A 21,292-nucleotide genomic window follows, 5' to 3' on the forward strand; every position below is an offset into this window, starting at 1 on the left:
CACATTTTTTCTTAGTTTGAAGTCTCAAAGTTGTGTTTTATGTCCTATTGAGCTAATTTTATGTTTCTCAGCTAACCGATATGATTAGTTGTGTAGGGAAGCAATTTGTAAGAAATGTGCCCAAAAATGGACAAAAGGAGTAATCTGAAGATTCCAGTCAAGAGGAGAGCAAGTAAGAACTTGAAGAAACGATCTATTGTTGTTGTATGACATGTCCGCGTCACGTAGAAGAGAATGAAAAATCCATGGAGGAATTTATTTCGAGGCAGAACACCTCGTTAAACCCTCGAGTCAGGAGACATTGTTTTCTAGTGTGACATGGGATTTCAAGATCGCTGGTGTCGCGCGCTTGAGGCCCCGAATCGGCCACTTTGACTTTTAGTATAAATAGGGTTTTATTTTAGTTTTATTATTATTCTTTTTCTAATTTCAAATGGAAACACTGGTAGAACGAAACCTTGAAGTTTTTAGGGTTCAGACTCTATCTATTTTCCTTTCAATCTTATTGTGATGATTCATAAACATTGTAAGTTTGATTATAATGTTATGAATAGCTAAATACCCTAGTTCTAGCGTTGTGGCTACAGGATGAATGTAATCCTTTAAATTTGATATTGGATTTTATCATGAATTATCATATGAATCTCTCTTATGTTCTTGATTTTGGTATTTAATTTTTATCACCATAGAAATAAATCTATTGTCCGAATTGAACTCAAGGGAGGTCTAAAAGGATAGAACGTGGAGCATAAGGAGCTTGTTTACCTCTAAATAGCTAGGGTTGATTCATTTCTAGGATAGGGATATACCTAGAAAACTTGCTTGGGTCACCATATAGGAAAATATCTTAATGTTCAATTTTTAATGACTCTATTCCTGCTCAACGATGTAGTTAGGGTGTTATATATTGAAGGCAATTAGATGTCGGGACACCATCATCATACATCTAACCCTGTGATTCAGTGATGAGATAATTCAAAGAAAACCTTATTAAATGATATTGATCACATGATTCCTGGTAAAAGTTGAAGCCTTGGATCTTTCCAAAACCATTGTTTGAAACTTAATCGATAAATTCTAGTCTTACTTGTATGATCACGTGCACTTTCATGTGCGATTAGGCCGCAACACAAAGGTTGGTCATATACTACCCTATTGAATACCCAATAACATATGTATAACAAAACTTTATGTAATGACCTTTACTAGAAGCTAAAGACAATATTTTATTAATTTAGAACAATGTTAGAATCAAAATCAAGACCAAGGGAGAAAACAAACCACATTTGTAGCTAGCCAAATGCCAATGCGCCATATATCTTAAATGAGATAAAAGTATAAGAATGATGTAACAAATCCTACATAGCTAGAATCTATTAATACCTTCTTATTATACCTGATTGTCGGGATCCCTGAGAGGATTTACGAGGTCCTCACACGTAACATGTAATGACCATTCCTATACTATCAAATGTCCTAGGTGATGTATTTGGTACCGAATAATCCTATATCAAGAAATATCATGGATAATTCTCAGTCGAGATTTATCTTTTATCCTCTTTAATGTTAATATATTTGGGATGCAACTGTTGAAAATTGATTCAAAGAAGAGTATAAGTTACTAAGTTACTCAATATTTATTATGAGTTTGAATAAGTCTTTTACTAGAGTTAAAAGATTCTTTGTTAGGTTGTTATTTGGTTGCTATTTTTCTAGCATCTTTCTAGTTTCTAGTCAAGTGGAAGTCTATTAGCCTATAAAGGGAGATATTTCCACTTCATTAAGAAACAACTTCTACAAATTAATTTCTTTATCTTCTTTGTGCAGCTCTTAGTTTTGTAGTTATTCTTTGTTTGTTCTACATTGTTGTATCAGATCAAGCGTTTGACCTGGGTTATAAATAGATATGAAACAACCAAATAGTGAAATATAAGAAGAAAAAAAGGTAATAGCAACAAATGGTGTATCCTTTTCTTCACAACCCCTCGTACCGTCTTCAATGGTGAGAAGTATGAGTTTTGGAGCATCAAGATGAAAATCTTGTTGAGGTCTCAAGAATTGTTGGACTTTATCAAAGATGAGTTCACTGATGTGGCAAAGCCGGATGCAGAGGAATTGAAGATATTTAAATAAATAAGAAAGAAGGATGCAAAAACTTTATTTTTTATTCAACAACACGTTCATGAGGAAATCTTCTCAAGAATAGCAGCAGCTGGATGTACCGTGGTTTCACGGTACCTTCAATGCTTTTTCATTAAGATGAGTTTGTGTCTAAGGACTTTTTGTACTAGTTTTAATGTATTTTTCTCTTCGTTTGTAGGAAAACTGTCTAGAATTAAAACATGGAAGAATTGTGCTGAAATTGCAGAAGTGATGACCTATGGAGCCATCGGCGGTCCGTCGATCACTCAATGGTCCGTAGGTGGCAACCGTCGCCTGAAGAAAATGCTGCTGAAGAAAGATTAGGGAATTATGACCAAGTGTGGGGTTAAGGAAGCTATCGACGGGCCGTCATCTCCACTACGGGCCGTCCTGCACATCCGTCATTGCTAACAGAAAGTAGCCCTAGTACCCGTCTTAAAAGGATTCTATGTTTAGAGAAACGAAAGCCATCGATGGACTCAACGGACCGTCATCCTGGCCCGTCTATGGTAATAGTGAGTTGAAGAAGAAAGCAGATGAAAAAGATTCTAAGTGTGAAATGACGGGAGGCCTCGACGGTCCGTCGTGGCCTCGGCGGTCCGTCGTGACCACGACGGTCCGTCAATCCGGTCGTCGACTCAGATTTTCCTTAAATAGATTTCCTTTTTATGTTAGGATTTTCATTAAAAAGATTTCCTTTTTATGTTAGGATTTCTTTATTATAAATACTTTTAAAAATCTCATTTTTAGGGTTAAACTCTTGGTTATTTTACTAATTTGTAATATTGGTTGTTGAATATTGGGTTTTTAAAATACTTCATTTTTAGGAATCTTTTATTAAACTATTTTCTCGAATTCAAATGATTTTCTGGATTTTCTAAATCTCATCAAAGTAAGTACATGAATTCTTGTCTAATTAATATCAATTTTGTAATTATGAACATGGGTAACTAAATTCATAGCTTGAGTTGTCGGAATCATGGGTAATATACAAAATAAAATTAACTAAAATAACAATTATAGAATAGTGACTTGCATGTATTGATAATTATTTTGTTTAGAAGTATTTTTAACGAGTGCACATGTTAGAAATCGTCTTCTTGCTACTTGACGGACAAAAGAGGTACATAATAAGAAAAGAATTATCAACGTAGATTTAGTATACACTATCTAATAGGCTAGTGTTTATTGGTGCGAATTAATAACTAAGCCATACATCGATTATGATGCTTAATATGAGGTAAATGTATGGTTTAGTAAAACATACACACGTAGCCGGACCAAGGTGCAGAGTAAAATTCTTAGTTGTCGTACCAAGGAATTAGGGATACATAACTTACCACTTTGCATGCAAGATACTAGGAAAGGATTGTTATAGCTAGAATTACCGCGTTATGAATCTGTGGGGGAACACTTATGCCCTAGTAACTCTCATCACTTGATAAATATCAAAATTCAAACTTGCTACTTGGTTACTCTGAAATATTTAATTACTTTTGTTATTTAAAACCCCCCTTATATTACCTGTTTTTGGAAAGGACTTGATTAAATAGAAGTAATTGTAGGTTAAAGTTAAGTCTAAATTATTTTCCTTGTGGGATCGACCCCAACCTCATAGTTGGATTCTTTACTTGATATTACCGCTTATACTTCTTTTCGAGATAAATTTGAGCGTATCAAATTTTGGAAAATCTATTTAAGGAAAATCTGCCCAAAAATGTGTCTGAGTTTGATGACCGGACTGATGGATCGTGGAGGCCACGATGGACCGTCGAGGCCTCACGTCGTTTCACACATAGAATCTTTTTCAGCTGCTTTCTTCTCCAACTCACTGTTATCATCGACGGACCAGGATGGTGGTTCGTTGAGTGCACGATGGTCCGTCAATGGCTTCCATTTCTCCACACTTAAAATATTTTCAAGACGGGTACTGGGGATAGTTTCTGCTAGCAATGACCGATGTGCAGGACAATTCCTCGTCTAGATGAAAGTCCGTCGATAGCTTCCGTATCCCCACACTTGGTAAGAATCCCCCGATCATTCTTCAGCAATATTTTCTTCAGACGACGGTTGCCACCTACGTATCGTCGAGGAGTCGAAGGACCGTCGATGGCTCCGTAGGTCATCACTTCTGTAATTTTAGCACTGTTCTTTCGCGTTTTCATTCTGAATAGTTTTCCTGCAAACGAAGAGAAAAACACATTAAAACTTTTATAAAAAGGCCTTAGACACACACTAAACTTAAGAAAAAAGCATTTAATGTACTGTGAAACCACGATACATGAACACCCTCAACTTAAATTTGTTGTTTGTCCTCAAGCCGTCGCACTATGACTCACCACAAAACCTCTGTACAAGAGTATCCTCATTTTAGCTTTCGTAATCATCTGGCTATCAATCCCAATTATTTTCATTGTTTATGAATGCTCTCACTATTAGGCTCGCTCATGTGGATCAGACCATGACACAGACTCACCGCACACCGACACCTATCATCTTTGATCTCTCACAAAGGTACCGATTTTCCGTTATTGCAACTAGTGTCCTCGCTTCAAAACAACAATCTCATTTTTCACACAATGATTTCAATTTAAGTATAAGGGATTTTTTTTTTCAACATTCGCTCTCAGAACAACTTCACACCTCATTTATACTTGTTGCCATAGGCTTTCCCTTATTTTCACTGCTTTAAGTTCACCATAATAGACTTTTAGAATCACGATAGGACTTTCTTAGATTATAACTTAGGCTCAGGATCAGGTAGGGTACATTTGGATGTATTTTAGTGACTTATTTCCCTTCTTGACATAACGTCTAAGTGTCCTACCTTTTCATCGTTATATTATTCTTTCGACTTACTTTTCTCCTTTCTTTATCCTTTTGGGTAAGTAATTTTTTTTGTTTTAAATTTTTCACTTTGAATTCAAATTTTCTTGAATCACTTTTCTTTTGTTTTTTCTCTTTCTTTATTAATTCAACCCCACTTTCCGGAGCTTTCCTCAAGTAGCCACCCTCAACTCATGGTTTTGCAATGACTCAAGCTACACAATACCCAAGGTTGGGTCAGGGCCACGATAAGGTTGTTTTGTGCATTATCCACCTTCAACTTATGCTGTTGGCATAAGCGGAGGTGCACATGTCCAAGGAAGGACCAGGAACAACACATTGTTCCCAGAAAAGATCATTTGGGTGAAAAAGAAAGGTCTATTTTAAGCTCAAATCATTTGGATCAAGAAGGGATTAATTTCACTCAGTTTTCTTTTATATAGGCTAAAGATTGGCTATCTTGAACAAGGGTCTATGATCCTTTCCTAATTGTCTATCACGACTTACTTTTAGTAGGACTAACCAGGCAAGTTCTAGCTCAGTACGAATGGTGGACTATTCAAATTTTCCTCACACTCACTTGACATTTCATTACTCTACCAGATTATCAGACACTTCAAGTTTTAATTTAAGGTCATGTCATGGTGTATCTCTATGTCATGCTTAGAGCCACACATTCATCAGTTACTATGCCTAGTCATAAAACATATTCTTTAAATCAGGATATCATTTTGTTTAGCCATCATGCTTCAAATTCAATTTCTATACTATGTACAAAAGATACCAACATGTCGGTTCAACAATAAAATAACCAGTCTCTTGGAGAAAAAGAACACAGACAAGAAAACCACAACAAAGGATCGTGAGTTGGGCTACTCAGACTTCACCCTAGCACTCACTTCCCTTTAACCCCACACCCAACAAAAGTACATGAAATTTTCCCCAATGCATAAAAGTATTAAGGTGGTAGGTGAAGTAAACCCGAGGCGCAAAGAGCCAACGATCAATATGTTGATGGGTCCGATTTCCCGAAACCCGCTCCTTCTGTAGTAGGGACACCATTAGTGGTGTCCTCAGCAATAAAAACACCATTAGTAGTGCTCCTCTCAGCCTCAAAAATTCTGGAGCTAGACGCCCCAGCAGCCACTTCTATAACCCTCAACTGGCGGGCCTCCTAATCAATCAGCGAGGCTCTCCTCGCGGCCTCCAACTCATTGCGCTCTTTCTTCCGTGCCCGAGACTCATACTCATCTCTAACTCGGTACCTTGACAACGCCAGACGCTTCCTCAGAACCGGAAGCCTCCTCGGAACCAGATGCTCGCTCAAAATGTGCAGCCGACCCAGAAGGTGTGCCGGTCAGTATGCGCTCTTCTTCCGACTGGGAGGCAGTGACTCTGCTAAACGCCACCTTTGTGGGCATGAATATGGTGGTCGGGGAAGAACGGGTAAGAGTGAGGGGGCCTGGTGTCACGTACTCCGGGTCATGCTCATCGTCTGAGCCTATGACCATCCGATTCGACGGGGCGACAGACTTAGAACGCCTTCTCGAGTAGACACGGTCTTGCTTAGGTGCCATATGTACCTACAAAGATAAGTTATTAGTACCACTAGAAGCCTCTAACACATTTAAAAGCATCAAACACAACAGTAACACACATAATAGAATGGCAGTGCAGAAGTGCAGCACTGCCTGACAAATCCATCGACGGTCCGTCATGGGAGTCTGTCGAGGGACACTTAGAAGAATTTTTGAAAAAATCAGAAACAAAGGTTTTGATTGTGTCGACGGTTGTGCAAGACGGACCGTCAAAGGGATGACGGTCCTTTAGTGGGGTCCGTCGAAGGACATTTAGAATATTTATTTTTAAAAAATCTGAAACAAAAGGTTCTGACAGCGTCGACGGTTGTACATGACAAACCATCAAAGGGACGACGGTCCGTCAGTGGGGTCCGTCGAGGGACACTCAGTAAAATTTTAAAATATCAGAAACAAATGTTCTGATAGTGTCAACGATTGTGCAGGATAGACCATCAAAGGGACGACAGTCCATCAGTGGTTCCATCGATGGGTGCACCAGATCAATTTTCTGTAGATTTCTGCTGATTTGGTCTCTGCACATTTAACACCCATTAAGCTAATCTTTTTGTGTTTTATGGACACTTTTTTGGGAAACGGACCCAACTCTACACTCTAGACAACACTTCTAAAGAAAAATAAAAGAATATTAAGACGTGACATAAGTAACAAAGCAAAAATAAAGCAACTATGCCTAGAAAATCATGAAAAACCTATAGTTGGATAGAGGATACATATTGGATTGCCTCCCAATCAACGCTTGATTTAACGTCACGGCACGACAGAGGACTCTTGATTAGTCAGACTTCATCAAGATGGTAAGCCTCTATCACTTTATTTCCCATTTCAACATGCCCTCGATAGATGTTGATTCGTTGCCCGTTCACCTTGAACCTTACATCCTCCTTGTTCTCCAACTCAACCGCACCATGAGGGAATAGTTGGGTGATAAAATAGGGACCAATCCTTATTTCACCTTCCCACGATTTTCAGCAAATAATTGATCATGAGCTTCAATCGGTTGTGGAATTTCCCGGTCGAACTCATCCTCAAGATTACCCAGATTTTGATTCATTATGTGCAGTGTACGTTCGATTCGGGGTCGGGTGAGAGTATGGGTTCTCCGCTACACCGTGTACTTGGCATACACTGAAGTTAGATCTGCAAGAGACAATAACAAATAGAAAAAGTAAAATTAGGAAATTATTAATTAAACTTCGGTAATGTGCTTAAAGTTAGTCTAGAAGTCACTTTTCTCCGACAACGTTGATACGCTCAAACTTACTTCTCAAATAAGAAGTAAAGCGGTCATATAAGTAAAGAACCAAACTAATGAGGTTGGGATCGTTCGCACGAGGAAAATAGTTCAGACTTAACTTCAATCTATTATTACTACTATTTAGTCAATTATTTCTTTGTAAAACAAAGACAATAAAAGGGTTTTTTTTTCTCAATGAATGAAAATAATTATCTAAATAAAAGTAGATAACTAACAGATTCAAATGTTGGAGTTTAATCAATTAATAAAAGTAACTAGAGTTTATGTGTTCCCAACAGGTTCCTAACTTGATAATTCTAACTATAACAATTCTTTCCTAGTATCTTGCATGCATAGTGATAAGTTATGTATTTCTAAATCCTTGTCCGGCATCTACAAAATTTCACTCCGCACCTTGGTCCGGCTACGTGTGTTGCTATACTAACCCTTACATTTACCTCATATTAAGCATTGTATTCGATATTTGACTAAGTTATTACCTTGTACCAATCAATACTAGCCTATTATATAGTATACGCTAAATCTATGTTGATAATTCTTTTCCTATTATCTACCTCCTTGGTCCGACAAGAAGCATTAAGGCGAGTTCTAACGTTGGCCATCGGTTAAAAAGACTTCTAAGCAAAAGAATTATCAATACATGCAAGACACTCTTCTAGAATTGTTATTTCAGTTAGGTTTTACATCATTATTCGCCTATGGTTCCCACAACCCTAGTTATGGGGTTTACTTACCCATAGTCATAATCATAATATTAAAATATGTAATATAAGAATTCATGCACTTACTTCAATGAGAAAGAATAAAATCCAAAAATTTACTTGATTAAACGAAAAAATCACAAACAATCAACTCCAGAGAAAAGTGTTATAAACCAAAATGTAATAATAATCACCAAGTCTAATCCACAAAAGAAACTAAAATAATCAAGTGTCTAACTATAAGAGAGTCTAATAACCAAAACCTAATAAAAAAGGAATCTATTTGCTTGAAATCTGTCAAAACGCGGCTGGGTCGACGAACCTCGCGACGGGTTGTCGTGGTCACGATGGGCCGTCATGGATTTCGTCGTCCCATACTTTGCAAATTCTTCTGCTGCTCTCTTCATTATCCTCGACGGCAGGTATGACGGTCGTCACAGGCACAACGGTCCGTCGAGGGTCTCCGTTCCATAACACATGAACTCTTGGAATTAGGGAACTGGGACTACTTCTCTGATCTTCATGACGAACCAGCAGGACGGACCGTCATGGCAACGACGGTCCATCATGCACTCCGTAACCTCACACTTGGTCAGACTTCCCTATTTTCCTGCAGCAACTTCACTATGACGCCACCTACGGACCGTCACGGGCACGACGGACCATCACAAGCTCCGTAGGTGGTACTTTTCTGCATTTCTTGCTAAAAAAAACCTCCGCATTCATCTTTTAGACAGATTTCCTGCAAATAAAGAGAAACTCACATAAAAATTAATACAAAAAGGCCTTTGGATACACCAAACTTAAGGAAAAAGCATTAAAAATACTGTGAAACAACGGTATATCAATACCCTCAACTTAAATTCGTTGTTTGTCCTCAAGCGACGCACTATGACTCAATACAAAATCTTTGTACAATAGTATCCATTTTTAATCTTTCACAATCATTTGGCTATCAATCCCGATCAGTCTCATCATTTTTATGCATGCTATCACTATTAGGCTTGAATTATATGGAATTAGACCATGACACAGACTCACCACGCACTAATACCTATCCTCTTGAATTTCTCACCAAAGGGAAAGCGTTATAACTATACGAAATGAAGCAGCGGCTAGCACGCTACACTAAGATCAACCAATGTTCGAACGTGGAGCCTTTCTTTCTCGGTCGTCGAGGTGTTAATATTTTCGATATTGCAACTGGTGTCCTCACTTCAAAACAATATCCTCATTTTTCACACAATGATTTTAGTTTGAGTATAAGGATTACTTTTTAACACTCACTCTCAGAACAGATTCGCAACTCATTCATACATATTGCCATAAGCTTGCCCTTATTTTCTTTGCTTTAAGTTTGCTATAAAACTTTTAGGATCACGATAGGACTTTCTTAGCTTGTATCATAGGCTCGGGGTTAGGTAGGGTATATTTAGGTATACTTAACTGACTTTTTGCCCTCCTTGACATATCGGATAAACATACCTCTTTTCATCATTTTATTTCTCCCAATTTCCATATTCTTTTACGTTGCTATTTTCCCTTCTTTCTTCATTTGTGTAAGTGACTCTCTTCTTTTCTTGCTTGTATTTATTGTATTATTTTTTTTTTAATTTCACTTTTCTTTCAATTGGTTCTTGAGTCACTTTACTTTTGTTCTTTCTCTCTCTTTGTTCTTTCAACCCCACTTTCCAGAGCATTCCTCGTAATAGCCACCCTGAACTCATGGCTTTGCCATGAGTCAAAGTACAGGGCCATAAAAAGGGTTGTTTACTGCATTAGCCACCCTCAACTTATGCTTTTGGCATAAGCTGAGGTACACATGTCCAAGGAGGGACCATGGCCAACACATTATTCTCAGAAAAGATCAGTTGGGGTGAAAAAGAAAGGTCTAGTTTAATCTCAAGTCATTTGGATCAAAGAAGGGTTAATTTCATTTGGTTTTCTTTTATTTAGGCTAAAAATGGGCTATATTGAACAAGGGCCTACGATCCTTTCCTAATTTTCTATTACAGCTTACTTTTAGAAGGACTAACCAGGAAAGTTCTAGCTCAGTACCAATAGTGGACTATTCAAATCTTCCTCACACTCACTTGACATCTCATTACTCTACAAGATTATCAGACACCTAATTCGAATTTTAGACTTAGGGTCATGCAGTGGTGTACCTCTATGTCATTCTTAGAGCCACCCATTTATCAATTACTATGCCTAGTCATGCATCATTTTCATTTCATCAAGATATCATTTTAGCTATCATGCTTCAGACTAAAACTATGTACACAAGATATAGACATGCAGGTTCAACAGTAAAAATAATCAGTCATTTGGGGAAAAAGAACACATGCCAGAAAACCCCAAAAGAGGATAGTGAATTGGGCTACTCAGACTTCACCGTGGCACTCACTTTCAATTTACCCCACCCCCAACAAAAATACATGCAATTGTCCCCAATGCATAAAAAAAATTAAAATATAAGACTGGTAGGTGAAGCAAACCTGGGGCGCAAAGCGCCGACGATCAGCAAGCTGGTGGGTCCGGTTCCCCGAAACCCACTACCTCCGTAATCTGGACAGCCTCAGTAGTGTCCTCTGCAGCAACAACATTTTCAGCAGTGCCTCCCGCTATCTCCATATTTCTGGAGCTAGTAGCTAACTCTACGGCCCTCATCCGACGCGCCTCCTCATCAGCAAGCGAGGCTCTCCTCGCAGCCTCCATCTCACGGCTCTCCTTCTTCCGTGATCTAGCCTCATCCTCCTCTCGACCCCTACCCCTCTTGGCATGCTCTCGAGGGGGAGGTGGCGAAATCTCAAAAGTGGCGAATAAGGCCGCCATCACTGTGTCCTCACCAGGCTCTGTAGAAGTGGCCTCAGACTCTGGAACCGTAGCCTCTAAGATCATATCAATGTCTGCGTGAAGAATCTCGACTGCAACCTCAAGGGTCGACACATCCACCTGAGGGGCTGCCCGGGCTAGCACCCGCAACTCAAAAGTGTCCAGGCACTGATGAACCTCAGCGATCTTCCGCGTTGTGTGCTGGACCATTCTCTGCTCCAAGCGCTCTTCTACCTCAGCAATAGACCTCTGCATGCAAGGCTGGATGTGATGGAGAAGTGTAGCCATCTGTGCCTCTAGTTTCTCGACCCTAGCATGCGGGACCAGAGCGGGGAAAGGGGCTGACCGAAAAAAACACGGGGCATTCCTACTACCCGGGATAGACTCGATCGGGGTAGTGTCAGTGGAAGCAGCCTGCGTAGCCGTTCGAGCCTGTGCTACCGTATCATCCTGATTGGCACCAAGTGGAGGCAACTCTTGACGGGGCCCTCTTCGTGGAGCCAAATCATTGGCCTCATCCCTGATGAGGCCGATTAAACAGTGCCCAGTGGGGTCTTGAGCTGATAAATGTGCAAGATGGGCACACCTGCAAACCTGCATAAGGAAAATATTATGCACGGGAAAGGGTAAGTAGTTGTAACCTTAAAATCCCTCTCATGCATGATCGACTGTAAAATCCAGCAAAGTCCACCTGAAACCCGGCTATCATCGCCGCCATCAGTACTGCACGATCCCATGTGACTATATTATCAGCGGCTGTGGGGGAAAGTCAGTGGCGAACGATCAACCATAAGAATTTCACCGTGAAGGTGAGGTTAGACCTCTTGATTGCTTCATTCGGCTCGGTTACCTAGATAGCACCCTCTCCATCAACAGAAAAGTCCAGGCCATCCACCTCTTGGTGGTCTCTCTCAGCGATGGCTCATGCAAGAATTGGCAATCTTTGACGATTTGCAATCGGTAGTCAAACTCGGCGGTGAGAGGTGTCCGGTTGGCATTAACATCCTCGCAATATAGATACCGACGGATGGAAGGCAGGGAGATATCAACCTGAATCCCACGTACTCGGACATGCTCCAGTGGGGCCTGTTTGGCGGGGGCAGTCCGCGTATCAATTTATGATCTGAGAGTAGCCACGTAGGAGGCGTAGAACTCTCGGACCAACTCTTCACTATAACAGCACAACGAACGCGCTGTCTACTCCAGTCGATGTCCAGTGAAGATATTGTGGATCTCTGGCATAGTCGGGAGACTTCTCGTAAGGACCCGCCACTCCAATGTAAGGGTCCGTCTCATGAATCCTTTGTCATTAAGAAACATTGCGTCTGAATAAACTTGATACTGCTCGTCAACACACCATCGGTTTGGCTGGTCGCCAACGGGGGGTGAGAGCAGGAGTCAGTGAGCCGGGTGTGGATGCAGAATTGTCAGCCTCATCAGACGAGGCAGATTGTGCACTTGTGGTGGGTGTAGGGACCTCAGCAGATCCGGGGGATTCCTCCAACCACGAAACTCCTAAGGAGCTAGACGCTCCTTCTTCATGAGTAGCTGACCCAGAATGTGTGCCGGTCAGTGTGCGCTCCATCAGACTGGGAGGTAGTGACTACGCCGGACGCCACCTTTTTGGGTGTGACTCTGGCAGCACGTGCATCTCGGGATGGGGTGGAAGTGCCTGGGGGCACGTACTCGGGTTCACGCTCATCATCAGAGCCAATGACCTAGCGGGCAGACGGGGTGATAGACTTCGATCGCCCACGTGCATAGACTCGATCTTGTTTTGGTGCCATAATAGATACTACCTATAAAGAATCACTATTAGTACTAGAAGGAGAAAACAAGACAAACAAAACGACACAAAATAAATAAAAGAGTCAAGATGTTATGACATTTCTATAGTAATAGTGAAACATGAAGGACCAGGTGACGACTCGTCATGAGTACGACGGTCCGTCATGGGGTCCTTCATGTATTACTTTAAACTATGTTTATGTGGAGACCCCTGAAGGAAAGTTTCTGACAAGTATGACGGATAAGAAGGACGGACCGTTGTGATTATGACGGTCCGTCATCGATGTCCGTCGTGGGACACTTAGAAAAAAGTATGGAGACCCTTAGGAGAGGGGTATCTGACCGTCATGACGGTTATGCAAGATGGACCGTTGAGGGTATGACGGTCCGTCGTAGATGTCCGTTAGAGGACACTCAAAAAAACTTAGAGACCCTTAGGAATAGGGTCTCTGACAACCAGAACGGTTTTGCAGGTTGGACTGTCGTGGGAACGACGGTCCATCGCATGTGTACGTTGGAGGACAATTAGAAAAAGTGAGAGACCCTTAGGAATAGGGTCTCTGACAACTAGAACGGTTGTGCAGGATGGACTGTCGTGGGAATGACGGTCCGTCGCATGTGTCCGTTGGTGGACACTTGGTGAAATTTGGACAGTAGGGTGTTGGGACGGACCCTATGACGGTCCACCGTGGGTACGACGGTCCACCGTGGGTACGACGGTCCGTCATCACGGTCTCGTTCTGTCATTTTGTGACAGAATTGGGGATGCCACAATCATCCCTTATGATCCAAATGGAATTTTTAGTGTTTTAACCTACATGTGTCTAATCCAAATACCTAGTAAACTAGCAAGGGTAAAGCATCTATTTCTAGAGTTTTAACAAGGCAATTTTGAGGATTCTCAACCTAGGTCAGATATAATATGTATTAAAGAATGAACCCATCAATATGAAATAGGCTAATACTAATTGACAAAGAAAAATGCAATGTAGATGGGTAGAAATCAGAGACACATACCTGAGAATTTGAGAAATACAAGCGAGAAAGGTACTTGGTGATCAAGTAGAGAACCACAGCACCAGACTCCGAGTAGTAAAGAATGGATTTTTAGGATTTGGGGAATTTGGGAAAATGATCGGTTGAAAGAAAGGTAGGAAATTGGAAGTTGAAAAGGGAGGGAAATGGGAGGAAGAGGGAAGGAAATGGGTGAAATGAAGGGGTGGGTTTTTTAAATGTTAAGAATTTTTAAATAACCCCATCGCGTTTGCCCTAGTTTTGAAAATAACTGAAAGACCTACCTGGTACGACGGATTCATGCGACGGTCCGTCGCGTGCGTGACGGTCCTTCGATATGTCTGTCAATGAATGTTGCAGTGTGCTTTTCTGCAGAATTTTCTGGTGATGTGCCTGCAAATTTAAAACCCATTAGTATAAAATGCTACCATTACTAGAAAGAAAACTATAAGTATTGGGTTGCCTTCCAACAAGCCTTGATTTAACGTCGCGGCACGACTGAGGGTGCTTGATTACTTAGCCTTCATCAAGATGGTATGCCTCGATCCCTTCATTTGCCAATTAAGTATGCCAAATATAGGGTTTTATTTGTTCTCCATTCACCTTAAACCGCACTCCCTCCTTGGTTTCTAACTCAACTGCTCCATGACGGAATAATTGGGTAATCAAGTAAGGGCCAGTCCATTTGGACTTGAGCCTGTCCAGAAGCCAACACAACCTAGAACTGTCTAAAAGCACCAAATCCCCAACCATAAACTCTGGTTTTTCACTTTTTAGGTCATTATCCTTCTTCATCTTTTCTTTGTAGGATATAGTAGATATCGATTGGAGCTCACCACTCTGCCTCATAGACCTACAAATGTTGAAGGTCGCTTCTTCATTGTTCAACCAAAATTTCATCTGCCCCTTTTCCATATCAACTAAGGCTCTACCCATAGAAAGGAATGGCCTCAAAAATAATAGGCACTTCAAAATCGACTTCACAATCAAGAATAACAAAATCTGCTAGAAATATGAATGACTCCACTTTTACTAGCAAATCGTGGAGTATACCTATAGGACATTATACTGTTCGATCGGCCATCAGTAGGCGCATCGCAATAGTCTTTGGGTCACCAAAACCCAACTTCTTGTAAATCGATAGGGGCATGAGATTTATGTTTGCCCCCAGATCACATAATGATTTCGCAAAATTTAATAAATCGACTGTACAAGGAATAGTGAACGCACCCGGATCTTCTTTCTTTTGTACGAGAGATCTTGTTGCAATAGCACTACAATGCTACATTCTATCATCATCCTCGAAAGTGACCGATTTTTTCTTTGTAACCAGATCTTTCATAAATTTGGCATAACCGGGCATTTTATCTAGAGCTTCTACCAAAGGGATATTGACAGAAAACTTCTTCAACATTGTTATAAAACGCTGATATTTACCATCCTCGGTCTTTTTCACTAATATCTGAGGAAAGGGTGGTGGTGGTCTTGGCATGGGAATTACCTTTATAAGGACTTTTGCATCTTTTCCAGTGCTATCTTCTGCTTCACCACTACCCTCTACCACCTTATTATCATCCTTTCTCACCTTTTCCTCATTAGACAGCATAGGTGGGTCAATGGTTTTCTTACCACCGCGAGTAGTGATTGCCATACAGTGTGCATTATTTTTTGGATTTTGGACAGTGATTCTACAAAGAGTGCCCGGTTGCCTGTGCACAGTTGTAGATAATTGGGTATTTGCAAGTCGATCTGCTTAATCGATATTGCATGTGTATCGACTTTCTGCCCAATACCCACTAAATCACTCCTTAACTCTTTAATTTGCTCATCATTAGCATCGAACCTCCTCACCATTTTGTGCAACATATCCTCAACTCACTCCATAATATATCCACCATCCCTAGGAGTAACTTCACGATTTTGAGGTGGGACATAGGGCCCATTCCTATTATTTTTGTTACCATAGTTACCCCTGTTGAAGTTGTTGTCGCGGTTGTAGTTTCCATCTCCGACATAATGAATCTCACGGTTATAGTTAGCATAGATCCGACCTTGGTTCCCTTTACCTTGACACCAATTATCCTTATTTGAGCATTGGGCACTCGGTCGGAACCCCCCCCCCCCCGTCTGCTCATTTACTACATAGGAATCCTCCGCATAATAGCATTCATCATTTGGTGGTGGTTTAAACAAGTAGTTAACTGCATTTATCTTTTCTTCACCCCCAGTGATATGTTTTAATACCAACCCAAGCTCAGTTCTCATTTGAGACATCTCTTCACGAATCTCATCTGTGGCTGGGTTGTTAGTGGATTGCACTGCGAAGGTGTTTCTCCCAGTATCTGACTTCCTAGTACTACAAGCTTTATTGTTCCGGACGATTTTCTCTAACTTTTCAGCAATCTCAGCATAAGGACACTCCCCATAAGAACCACCCGCTATAGTATCCTACACCGCTTCATTATTATCATCCTGTCCCCGATAGAAGTATTCCTTCAATGACTCATCATCTATGCAGTGATTGCGACGCTTCTAAAAAACGAGGTGTATCTATCCCAAGAACTACTAACTAACTCTCCTGGTAATGCCACAAAGTTGTTCACTCTGTGTTTGTGGTTAAGTTTCTTAGAGACCGGGTAGTAGCGTGCTAAGAAAACGTCCCTTAGTTGGTTCCAAGTAAAAATTGAGTTGTAAGGAAGCTCAATGAACCAAACAGTAGCCTCTCCCGTCAGTGAGAGAGGAAACACTCTTAACCCTATTACATCCAAGTCCAAGTCAGGCCTCCCTACACAACTTTTACACACTGCCCTTACCTTAGCTATATGGGCATGTGGATCCTCAAAAGGTAGCCCTGAAAACAAATCTCTGGCAGTGAGCATTTGCATCAGGCCACTAGTTACCACAAAGGTGTGGCCTGGTGGTAGCGGGGGAAAAACAAGTGGTCCATCGGAGTCTGATATATTGTCATAGCCTCTGTAGTATTCTTTGGGCCGTGGAGCGTGATTTCGTCCCCTCTGTTGGTTTTCACCCGGAGCATCGGGTAACAACTGACCATGAACATCAACCGGAGCTGGTATGTTCTGGTTTAGATCATCATCATTAATATCCAAGTTGCGATTCATGTTGCGTAGTGTACGCTCTAATTCATGATCGTAGGGAAACAAGGGTTCTCTTCCTCTCTGTGTAGTTGGCATACAAGGAAGATAGTTATGCTAGAATAAAAAACAATGAAACAAAGTAAAATCAAGAAAATATTAACTAAACTATAGTATTAAGTGTAAGTTAATCTAAAAGCTACTTTTCCAGGCAACGGCGCCAAAATTTGATACGCTCAAACTTACTTCTCAAATAAGAAGTAAAGCGGTCATATCAAGTAAAGAACCCAACTAATTAGATTGGGATCGTTCCCACTAGGAAAATACTTGAGACTTAACTTCTATCTATAATTACTACTATTTAGTCAATTATTTCTTTGGAAAATAAAGACAATAAAAGGGGAGGATTTATTTCTGAATGAATGAAAATAATTAGCTAAATTAAAGTAGACAACTAACAGATTCAAATGTAGGAGTTTAATCAATTAATAAAAGTAACTAGAGTTTATGTGTTCCCCACAGGTTCCTAACTTGATAATTCTAACTATAACAATTCTTTCCTATTATCTTGCATGCAAAGTAATAAGTTATGTATTTCTAAATCCTTGGTCCGGCATCTAGAAAATTTCACTCCGCACCTTGGTCCGGCTACGTGTGTTGCTATACTAACCCTTATCTTTACCTCATATTAAGCATTGTTTTCGATATTTGACTAGGTTATTACCTCGTACCAATCAATACTAGCCTATTAGATAGTAGAAACTAAATCTATGTTGATAATTCTTTTCCTATTATCTACCTACTTGGTCAGGAAAGTAGCATTAAGGCGAGTTCTAACGTTGGCCATCCGTTAAAAAGACTTCTAAGCGAAAGAATTATCAATACATGCAAGACACTATTCTAGAATTGTTTTTTTTAGGTTTTACCTATTTTTTAGCCTATGGTTCCCACAACCCTAGTTATGGAGTTTAGTTACCCATAAACATCATCACAATATTCAAATATGTAATATAAGAATTTATGCACTTACTTCAATGAGAAAAAATAAAATCCAGAAATTTACTTGATTAATTGACAAAATCACCAACAATCAACTCCAGAGAAAAGTGTAATAAACCAAAATGTAATAATAATCACCAAGTCTTATCCATAAAAGAAACTAAAATAATCAAGTGTCTAACTATAACAGTGTCTAATAACCAAAGAGTCTAACCCGCAAAACGAGGTTTTTCGAACTATTTATAAAAAACAAAAACCTAATAAAAAAAGGACTCTATTTGCTGGAAATCTGTCAAAACACGGCTGGGTCGACGGACATCGCGACGGGTCGTCATGGTCACGATGGGCCGTCATGGACTCCGTCGGCCCATACTTTGCAAATTCTTCTGCTGCTCTCTTCATTATCCTCGACGGCAGGTATGACGGACCATCACAGGCACAACGGTCCGTCAAGGGTGTCCGTTCCATAACACTTGAACTCTTGGAATTTGGGTACTGGGACTACTTCTCTGATCTTCATGACGAACCAGCAGGACGGACCGTCATGGCTACGACGGTTCGTCAAGCACTCCGTAACCCCACACTTGGTTAGACTTCCCCATCTTCCTTCAGCACCTTCGCTACGATGCCACCTAAGGACTATCACGGGCACGAAAGACCGTCACAATCCGTAGGTGGTACTTTTCTGCATTTCTTGCTCAAAAACCTCCGCATTCATATTTTGGATAGTTTTGCTGCAAATAAAGAGAAACTTACATAAGAATTAATACAAAAAGGCTTTTGGACACACTAAACTTAGAAAAAAACATTAAAATACCGTGAAACCACAGTATATCAAACGGCACCAAAATTTGATACGCTTATACTTCTTTCCGAGAAGTAAATTGGAGTGTATCACAACTACTACCTCAAGACATGCTTGAATGATTTTGAAAACTGAGTTTCAAGATTCCACGGAGGTAATTATTGTGAAACTACATCTTTTCATCGTGATTTTGAATCATTGTTCATGAATAATAATGAATCTTTGCAAGACTTTTTATAAAGAGTTAGTATAAGTGTAAGTCAAACAAAATCATATGGTGAAGGGACATGTGATAAAATTGTAGTTTCAAAAGTAAGAAGTTTACCTCCAAAGTTTGATCATGCGGTTGCAACCAGAGAGGAAGCAAATGACTTATCTATGTTTTCATTTGATAAATTAATGAGCTCTTTGCAATCACACGAGTCATGAATCAATAAGTCAATAAAGTGAACTGAAGAACAAGCTTTTGTAGTGAAGGAAAATCATCCAATTCAAAATTAGAAGTCGTTAGAACAAAGAGCACAAGGACATCAGAGGCTCTTTAGAGGCAGAGGACGTGGTAGCGGCAGAAGCCAATCTGGGTGAACAGATAACCGCAGAAGTGTGGTGCAGTGTTACAATTGTCATAGGTTTGTCCATATATAAGCTAACTGTTCGTATAAAAAGGATCAAAGTATTTATGCTGTGGAAGAGGAAGAAGAAAATGTTCTTTTCACGGCTCGCTCCACCACCATTGATTAGAAGACTGATGTTTGGTTTGTAATGAAAAAGATTTAAACAGTTAGATGAGACAAAAAAAGAGGCGAGTTTGTCTTGGTGATAACAAGGGAATTCAAGTCTAAAGTGAAGGTACTATTGCTGTCTAGACTAGTCAAGGTAAAGTGAAACTTATTCAAAATTTGTTATTTGCTTCTAGTTTGGCACATAACTTACGAAGTGACAATTGTTGAGTTGTGGATTCTCTGTCTTGTTTGATGATAACTCTTGTGTTATTAAGACTAAGAAATCTAGTCAAATCTTAGAAAATATTAACATGACAAATAGTAAATGTTTTCATTTGAAGTTTCAAAATTGAACAAGCCTTGATTATTAAAGAGAAAAATCTTGACGAATCTAAGTTGTGACATTTGTGACATGGACACTTGAATATGAATGGATTGAGATTACTAATTCAAAATTAGATGGTTCACGGTTTGCCAAATATATGATCTGTTGAAAATACATGTGAATGTTGTATATATGGCAAACAACATAGAAACACTTTTCCTGTTGGAAGATCCTTAAGAGCTATTAGCTGTCTTTAAATTGTTCATGCAGATTTATGTGGTCCAATTACCACAAAATATCTTGTTGGTTATCGATATTTTCTATTACTAACTGATAATTACAGTCGGATGAGTTGGGTAAATTTTTTGAAGCACAAATCAGAAACTTCTGCAAGCTTCAAAAAATTCAAGGCGTTGGTTGAAAACCAAGTTGGCAACAAATTTAAGGTTATGTGTACCGATACAGGAGGTGAGTTCTATAACAAAAATTTAAGTTATTTTTTGAAGAAGGGGAATTCACAGGGAATTGACTGTGTTGATCTCAACACGATTGAAAGCTCAGAAATCACAAGACAAATAACACGGAAAGAATGGAAGAGAATAGAAACAGAAAAACAGCGTGCAGAGAAGTTTCTGAGTTTATTATTCAATACTAAGTATCCTAATATAGCCTTACAAAATTTGAGTGTGTGGAATATTAACCCCAATACCCACTAATTAGTTTAAGTAAACCAAGTTCCTTAAACTCTAGGAAAAGAAATCTGCACTACTACAAAATAGGAAAAGCAATCATGTTCCTTCTTGAGTACGATCAACCTCGAGACCAAGAATATGATTTAACTTTCCAAGTTCTTTCATATGAAATAGCAAAGATAAATTTTCCTTCATTTGAACAATTTTCTCTTCATTCTCACCAGTTACAATGAAATCATCGACATACACTAGTACTATGGAGAGCTTCCCTACATCGAACTTGACAAACAAGCTTGAATCTACAGATGTAATCTTGAGTTAAAAATTCAACAATTTTACGTACCAGTGCCTTGGCGATTTCTTCAATCGATAGAGAGCCTTTCGCAGCTTACAAACAATACCCAGAGTGCTTTTGATTCTAGAAGCCCATTAATTGAGACGTGTAAATCTCCCGATCCATCGCCCCATGTTAAAATGCATTTTTGAAATCCA

This window comes from Solanum pennellii, chromosome 12 (genome assembly GCF_001406875.1).
Source record: "Solanum pennellii chromosome 12, SPENNV200".
Taxonomy (NCBI): domain Eukaryota; kingdom Viridiplantae; phylum Streptophyta; class Magnoliopsida; order Solanales; family Solanaceae; genus Solanum; species Solanum pennellii.